The sequence below is a fragment of the Penaeus monodon genome, chromosome 39 (genome assembly GCF_015228065.2).
Source record: "Penaeus monodon isolate SGIC_2016 chromosome 39, NSTDA_Pmon_1, whole genome shotgun sequence".
NCBI lineage: Eukaryota > Metazoa > Arthropoda > Malacostraca > Decapoda > Penaeidae > Penaeus > Penaeus monodon.
Genome location: NC_051424.1, coordinates 29,172,148 through 29,181,007, shown reverse-complemented (window position 1 = coordinate 29,181,007; position 8,860 = coordinate 29,172,148).

Sequence of the window (8,860 nt, the reverse complement as noted above, 5' to 3'; positions counted from 1 at the left end):
AAAGTTCACCTTGAAATCTTCAATCACGAGGCCTTATCTGCAGAAGGCATGTGGAAGGGGGGGAGGGGGGTCCGTCGCTGGTCCACCGGGAGGGCTGTTAGCGTGGGTGAACAGGTGGTCGTGGTTGTCGTTTGCGTCGGTGGGGGGGGGGGGGGGGGGGGGGTGAACAGGTGGTCGTGGTTGTCGTTTGCGTCGGTAGGGGGCAAGTTGGGGCTGGTTAGGGGGGTTGGGAGGGAAGGAGGGAGGGATGGGAGGGGAAGGGGGAATGGGAGGGGAAGGGGGAATTGGGGGTTGAGGGGGAGAAGGGGTGGGAGTGAGGAAGTATGTACCCAGATTGTACTCTCGTGCTCGAGTTTGCTCGCTCGTTTTACACACACAGTAACCCGGAGGAGAGGGAGTGAGAGAAAGACACACGCTCACGCACACGCACACGCACACACACACCACACACACACACACACACACACACACACACACACACACACACACACACACACACACACACACACACACACACACACACACACTCACTGTGTCTTTGTGTGTGTGTGTGTATAAGTGTGTGAGAGAGAATGAGAGTGAGAGTGAGAATGAGTGAGTGAGTGCAAGTAAAAGAGGGTACGAGTAGAATAAGAGAGAGAGGAAGAGAAAAAGCGAGACCGGGAGCTCAAAAAAAAGACGAAAATTATCAGCGGCACCTACCACCAACGCCGGCCCGTCTCATGGCACTTTCATGAGGTGTCACAGCCTGGGTATGAGTGCCAGGGGGGGGGGGGGGCGTGCCCAAGCGGGAGTTTAGTGTCGGACCCTTGAGTTATGATGGCCAGGCGGGGGAGGTTTGGCCATGTCGGTATGTGCGTGCGCGTGCGCGTGTGCGTGTGTGTGTGTGTGTGTGTGTGTGTCTGTCTGTCTGTCTGTCTTCGTCTCTTCTTACGTTATCTATTGCTCTTACTCTCTTTTCTACCTTCTTCTACCTCCTTCCCCCCTACCCCTCCCCGCCTCTCTGCCTTTACCTGTCCTTCCCAACATTAATAGCTCTCTTTAATCCCTTTTATTTATGTCTGTCATTTACTACCTGTTTATCCATCCGGCTGATTTACTATATGTCATCTGATTTAATCCTTGTTTATTCTCTCCACTTCTGTTCTTTCCTCTTTTTCTTCATTTATAAAGTGACACGAGGATCACTTTTTAACAAGTAAAGAGGCATGAGGAGAGCGAAAAAAGATTTCTCCTCTTTCTCTCTTCCAATTCCTTTTTTGTGTGTATTTACAAACACGGATTAGTCACAAGATGGTGTTGACGAAGAGGAGGGCGTGGAGGGGGCGGAGGGAAGGAGGAGGGGGCGTGGAAGGGGTGGGGGGGAAGCTGGACGGGGCGTGGAGGGGGTGGGGGAAGCTAGTCAGGGCGTGGAGAGGGTGGGAAAGGAGGAGAGGGCGGGGGGCAAGTGATAGGGAGGGAGGCGAGTGGAGGCGGGGGAAGGAGGAGGGACAGGGCGTGGAAGGTTCAGGGGAAGGTGGAGGAGGAGGGGAGAGGAAAGAGGGGAAAAGAGAAGCGAGAGAAAGGGAGGGAGTGGATGGAAAAAGGGAGAGGCAGAGGACGAGAAGAGTGAGGGAAGGAAAAGGTGGGGTAAAGCGGAGAGATGGTAGGGAAGGAGAGGAGGTAGAAGAGGGAAGAGAACAGGGGAAGGCGGAAAAGAGGGAAGAAGGGGTCGGGAGGGGGGGGGGAGGCGAGAGAGTGAGGGGGAAGGGTTAAAGGTGGGGGGGAGAGGGGTTGTGAGTATATAAGGGTATGTGAGGAGGTAAGGTGGGGGGTTGGAAAGAGGGGGAGGGGGGAGAAGTGTGAAGTATGAAGTGTGGATGTTGGCGGAGGGTGTCGAGTACGCTCGTTATTTTTTTCTGTTCTGTTTTTTATATATATACTTTTTTGTTCTTTTTAGATATCTATGGATTCCTTTCCCTTTTCTTTCTCTTTTTCTTTTTACTTCGTTTGCTTCTTCTTCCTCTCCTCTTCTGACTCTTCCCTCCGCCCCCTCCCCTCCCCCCTCCTCCTCCTCCTCCTCCTCCTCCTCCTCCTCCTCCTCCTCCTCCTCCTCCTCCTCCTCCTCCTCCTCCCTCTCTTTTCCCCCAACTTATATAGCATAGTAAAGTACTGCACCCTGCAGAGAAGAACTTATATGTTGCATCTTAAAGCGAATATGTTGATGAGGGTCCGTCTTCTCCCCGGATCCCTCTCTTTCGCTATTAGTCTATATATCTCATTCTCTCTCTCTCTCTCTCTCTCTCTCTCTCTCTCTCTCTCTCTCTCTCTCTCTCTCTCTCTCTCTCTCTCTCTCTCTCTCTCTCTCTCTCTCTCTCTCCTCTCCTTCCCTCCCTCCCTCCCTCCTCCCTCCCTCCTTCCTTCTTTCTTTCATTTTCTCCCTCCCCCTTCCTCTCTCCCTCTCTCCGTTATTCACTTTCCCCCTATTGTTCTTTCTCCCTCCCTTCTTCTTTTTCTCCCTCCTTCCCTCTCTTTCTCTCTTCCTCTGTCTCCCTCTCTCCCTCCGTCTGTCTCCCTCTCTCCCTCCGTCTGTCTCCCTCCCTCCCTCCTTCCGTCTCTCTCCCTCCCACCCTCCCTCCGTCTGTCTCCCTCCCTCCTTCCCTTCCTCCCTCCTTGACCTTGCTCACTCTGGGTCGTGACTGTCCTACATTCCTCCTCAGCTTCGTAAGGTTTCTGTGGTTCGTCTCCTTTTCGTTTTTTTATTTTTTTTGCACTCAAATTTGCTTGTCTTATTTGTTTCTCTGTTGATTTCTTCTGTTGATTTCTCTTTCCTTTTTGGATTTTAACGTTTGTGGTTCTTCGGTCGCCGTTGTGTTCGAAGATTTCTCTTATTTTCTGTTTTACTTTTAACTTTTTTTCTCTTCTTCCCATTTATTTTTTCTCCTTTTTCTTCTTCTTCGTCTTCTTCCTTTTCCTTTTATTTTTTTTCGTCTTCTTCCTTTTCCTCTCCTTGCTCCTCCTCCTCCTCCTCCTCCTCCTCCTCCTCCTCCTCCTCTTTCCCCTCTTTCATCTCCTTGCTCCTCTTCCTCTTCCTCTCCTTCCTCTTCCTCCTTTTCCTCTCCCTCCTCCTCCTCCTACTCTTCCATCTTCTCTTCCTCCTCTTTTCCCTCCTACTCCTCCTCCTCTTCCTCCTCCTCCTCCTCCTCTGCGCTTCTTTCTCGAGCTCCTTCTCCTTCTCCTGCGCCTCTGTCTCCGAGTTAGAGGCACCTGGTCGCGTCTTGGCGAGAATGTATCACCGTCTGTTATTTTTGTTTATTTTTGTTCGATTCTCCGATGTTTTGGCTTCGTTCTATTATTCTCTCTGGAGGAAGAAAGTGGATTGGGTTTGATTTTGTTATTTTATTTGCTCTTTTCTGCATTGTTGGGTTCGTTATTACCGTTTATTTTTATTATTATTATTATTATTATTATTATTATTATTATTATTATTATTATTATTTTAATTATCGTGATTACCATCGTCGGTATGTGTTTGTTTTTCGCGAGAGGCAGTGGGTGTTATTGCAATATTGTGACACCGGTCTGCAAGTTCTCCATCTGTTATCGTATTTATTTGTTTGTCTCATTTTCTGCGTATGTGCTTATTTGTTTGTTTTTTTATGTTTATTAAGGTTTATTTGTTTATTTGTGTGTCTGTTCTTTCATTCTTTTTTTTATCACTATTTTTTTTTTTTTCGTTGACAACTGAAGTACGTGGAATGTGAGATTAGTTTATATATTTATTTTTTTGTTTTTTTATTTTCTTATTTGACAACTGAATTAAATCGCACGTGAAAGAAATGTATTGTTTTTTTCATCTTCATCAGTATTAATGTCTTTTTTTTTTTTTTTTTCTTTTTTCATATCTTTATCTTGAATTGTGATGTAATTAACTTTTTTCTCTCATTTTCTCTTCCGCAGGTAAGAAAAAGGAGCAGGCGATAGTAAGAAAGGAGAAAAGATAAGTATTCCCTCCTCCTCCTCCTCTTCTTCTTCCTCTTCCCTCTCCTTCCTCCACGATTTCCCTCCCTCCACCTCCCTCCACTTCCCTCCACCATTTCCCTCCCTCCACTTCCCTCCACCATTTCCCTCCCTCCACTTCTCTCCACGATTCCCCTCCCTTCACCTCCTTCCCCTCCCCTCCACGGTTTCCCTCCCTCCACCTCCTTCCACCTCCTCCCTCCAAAGCCCCTGCTTATGCCTCCCTCACTCCCCCCTCCCCCCTCTAAGGCACACCCTGTTCCTGCTAATCCACCTCCTCCACCTCCTCCCTCCAAAGCACTGCGCCATTTCTGCTTCTTCCCCCCCCCCCCCTCAAGCACCCAAGCAATCTCCCTCACATAATTTCCCTCCCTCCACCTCCCTCAGTTTCCCTCTCTCCACTCTCTTCCACGATTTCCCTCCCTCCCTCCTTCCCACCTCCCTCCACGGTTTCCCTCCCTCCCTCCCACCTCCCTCCACGATTTCCCTCCCTCCTTCCACCTCCCTCCACGGTTTCCCTCCCTCCCTCCCACCTCCCTCCACGATTTCCCTCCCTCTCATCCCTTCACCCTAAATTCCGTTGTTCTTTTGTTCGCCTTTCAGTCTCCTTCTTCCTCTTCCTTCCCCCAATACTTCCTCTCATCCCCGCCGTTTTCCCATCCCTCTACTTAAACTGTCCTCTCCCTTCTTACCTCTCCCTTCCACTCCTTCCTCTTCTCCACCCTTTCACCCCTTCATCTCTCCATCCTTCCATTCCTCCATTCTTCTGTCCCTGTTTTATCTTCATCCCTTCCCCCCCTTATCTTTCTCCCTCCTCCTCTTCCTCTTCCTCCTCCTCTCCCTCCTCCTCCTCCTCCTCCTCCTCCTCCTCCTCCTCCTCCTCTCCTCCTCTCCTCCTCCTCCTCCTCCTCTCCTCCTCCTCCTCCTCTCCTCCTCCTCCTCCTCCTCCTCCTCCCTCCTCCCTCCATCCTTCCAATCCTCCTCCTCCTCCTCCTCCTTCGACCCTCATCTCTCCACCCCACTTTAAACTCTCCTCTTCCCGAATCTCATTTCCCCTCCGCCCCTCCCCCTTAAAACTCTGTCCTCCACCTCACCTAGATGCTTCCCCCCCTCCCATCCCCCTCCGTTGCTTCCCCCCCTCCCATCCCCCTCCGTTGCTTCCCCCCCTCCCATCCCCCTCCGTTGCTGCCCTCCCTCCACCCCCGCTGGTGCCCTCCCTTCTCCCCCACCCTGTCTGCAGACGCCCTCCTCCATCACACCTGAAGCTTTCTCCCCCCCTCCTCCCCCCCACCTTAAAGCGCCCCCCTCCCCTTCCCTCCGCCCCCAGCAACTCGTCCTTTTTTCCACCTTCACTGCTCCTTCCTCACTCCACCTCTGCCATTCTTCCACCTCGCCCTCCCGCTTAAAATCCTCCCTCTCCACCACCACCACAGCTGTTCCTCCCCTCTTCCACCTTTCCTCCTCCACTCGCCCACTTTTCCCTCCCCCTCCCTCTCTTCTTCCGCCTGAGTACTCCTCCACCAGTCCTCCCTCCACCCTTCCACGCCACCACTCTTTCCCCTTTCTGTCCCCTCCTCCTCCACCAATCCTTCCTTCTATCTCTCCCCCACACGCCCTCCACCCCTTCACTCCTCCCCCATTTTGCCCCCCTCCTCCCCCACTACTTCTCTCCCCGCCAATTTACCCCCCACCCCTCCCTCTTTCCACCTCCACCAATCCTCCCTCTCCTACGCCCCACCCCCTCCGCTCCCCACCCCACCCCACCCACGGCTGGCGAGGGCCGGTATGCCTGGCGTCTGGACATTTCCTTACAGGGATCTTTCAGGAGAATGTTCTGGGGTGTGGGCGTGCGGGCGTGCGGGCAGGGTAAAGGGCGGTTTGTGGGCGTTAAGGAGGGGGAGGGGTTGGACATCAGAGAGAGAGTGAGTGAGAGAGTGAGTGAGTGAGTGTGAGTGTGAGTGTGTGTGTGTACATGAGTGTGTATTTACATATACCCTCGCCGTGTATATGTCCGTGTGCTTCTGCCTGCGCCAGAGTGTGCGTGAGAATGCGTGTGTACAGCAAGTTGAACTGGATTGTGGTGACAAGTTTTAAGTTTGAGGTTGGCGAAGGGGGGAGTGGGAGAGGGAGTGGGAGTAGGAGAGGGAATGAGGATAGGAAGAGGAGGGGGAGAAGGAGAGGGAAAGGGAGTGGGAGTAGGAGTAAGAGTAGGAGGAGGGAAAGGGAAAAGGAGTATGAGTAGGAACAGGAGTTTGAGGAGGGAGAGAGGAGGGGAGTGGGAGTAGGAGTGGGAGGAGCGAGGTTGTGCTAGAAGTTATTGCTGATGGAGTTGTTGGTAATCTTGTTTTTATTATCGTTCATCATCATCATCACCATCACCATCATCATCATCATCATCATCATTATTAGTGGTATTAGCATTAGTGGTTATGAAAATTGTTTGTAATATCAAAATTAAAACTTTTTTCTTTAAACGCCTTAAAAAATGATCTTCTCTTCATCCACTTCCAAAAAATTGCTCTTGTTTTCTTTTATTTTCTTCTCCCACTTCGCACGATGTATGAGAATTCAACTTTCTAAAACGTCCTTTGGTTTTTTGTCTCTTACTGTACGGGTGCAGTGCGTATTCGCTTTCTTATTGACAATGAAATTCGGAGAGAGAAAGAGAGAGAGAAAGAGAGACCCGGATATGCAGAGAAAGAGAGAGAACCAGATATGCAGAAGATAAAAACAATAAAAGAGGAAGGGAAAGAGAGAACGAAAGGAAAAGGGAAGGGGTAGATAAGTTCGATAACAAAGAATGACAGGAGAACGAGAAAAGAGTGAAAGTGAAATAAAAGTAGAAAGGAGAGAAATTGAAACGGGAAGAATAGGTGAGTGAGAGAGAAAAAAAATAAGTTAGAGATATAATGGGTAAGAGTGAAAGAGAGGCTGACAAGAGACAAACAAGAAAATGGTAGAAAGTGAAGAAAGTGATTAAAAAAATAATAAGAAACGATAGAGTAAAAAATGGAAATAAAAATAAATAGTTAAAAAGTAAGACGCGAAAAAGGCACGAGAAATAAACGCAAACGAAAAAGGAATTAGACACGAGCGAGACGCGAAAGCGAATCAAAGAAAAAGAAAAAAAAAATCGCAACAGAAAGATACGATTCTGAAGATAAATGGAGCGAGAAACGCGAGGAAGATAAATCGAAAGGAAAAGAAAGAATAGACACAGAGGAAAAAAGGAGGAATACAGAAGCGGACCACGTGAGAACGCTAAATTAAGATAAAAAAGAAGAAATGGAGACAGATGAGAAGGATCGGTCTAGAAAAAGAAGAGAGAAAGAGAATAAGGCACTATGAGTAATAAAGGGAAGGGAATAAGCGAACCATAGATTAAAGCGAAAGGAAGAAAAGAAGAAACAACAAAGAAAAATAAAGAGAAAAGGAAGAAGAGACACTTCGTGAAATAAAGAAAATAATAAAAGGGAAAGAGAAGAAGCATAAAGAGGAATATAGAAAAAGAGAAAGAGAGGGAAATGAACAAGCGAACCGAGCGACAAAGATAGATTTAGGAGAACAGGAAGAAGAAAAGAAGTGATAAACGTGAAGAAAAAAAGAGGAAAGAGAGAGCAAGCGAAGAAAGAAAATAAAAGAGACGCATGAGAATGATAAATTAGGGAGACGCGAGAGAGAGGAATAAAAGAGAAAAACAAGCAAGTGGGAAAGAAAACAAAGAAGAAATTGGAGAAGAGAAGAGAAGAGAGCGAGAGACAGGCGAATAGATAAAAATAAAAGAAAACAGACAATTAAGGAAGATAGATGAAGAAAGGAGGAGAGGAGACGCGAGAGAGATGAGTAAAGAAAAGCACATGAGAGAGGGGGATGGAGGAGGGGGTGGAGGGAGAGGGAGAGAAAAGAAAAAAAAAAGAAGAAAAAAAAAAGAAGTATGAGGATGAAAATAAAGAGAAAGAAGGAAAGAGAAATAAAAGGGAATAGAAGGAAAGAGTAGAAAGAGGAAGAGAGAAAGAGAAAGAGAAAGAGAGAGAGAGAGAGAGAAAGAGAGATCCAGAGCAGAATCCGGAAAAGGAAGATTGTGTGTCAGCGCCATCTTGAGACACATTTTTATGGCCTGTTTTTTTTTTCTTGTTCTTCTAAGGCCTGTTTGTTCTTCGTGTTCTTCGTTGTGTTCTTTTTGTTCTTTTTTATTTTAGCTTTTTTAACTTTCTTTTCTTTGTGTTCTTTTTGTTTTAGGTTTTATTTTTTTTTAACTTTTTTTTCAATGTTTCTTTTTTTTCCTTTTTGTTTTTTTTATTTAGATGTAATGTAATGTTTTTTTTTTTTTTAGCTTTTGTTCTTTTATTGCTATTTGTTTTTTGTTTTTTGTTTGTTTGTTTTAGCTTTCGTTCTTTTTAGGCTTTTTCTTATTATTCTTCGTGTTCATGTTCTTCGCCTCTTTCATGTTATATGTTGTGTTCTTTTTTGTTGTGTTCTTCGTATTCTAGTTCCTGTTCTATTTTATCTGTGTTCTTCGTTGATGTTATTTTTGACGTTATTGTTTTTCATGTTCTTGTTCTTCTTCTGTTTGTTCTTGGCCTTCTGTATACTATTCTGTCAGTCCTTGTTGTTCATAATTATCTTTATTTTTCTCATCTTGTTGTTATGTCATATTTGAAACTTAATTCCTAAATCGAATATCATGTTTTTTGAATGTGTATTATTTTTGGGGGGATATTTGTCTGTTTTCTTATTAGTGAATGTAGGTTATTTACATACACACTCTCTATCTCAAATCCTCAACGGAAAAAGCGAAAACAAATACACCTGCACAGTCATGCACTATGCACATATTCACTCGGGGGCGTCACTGACTTGC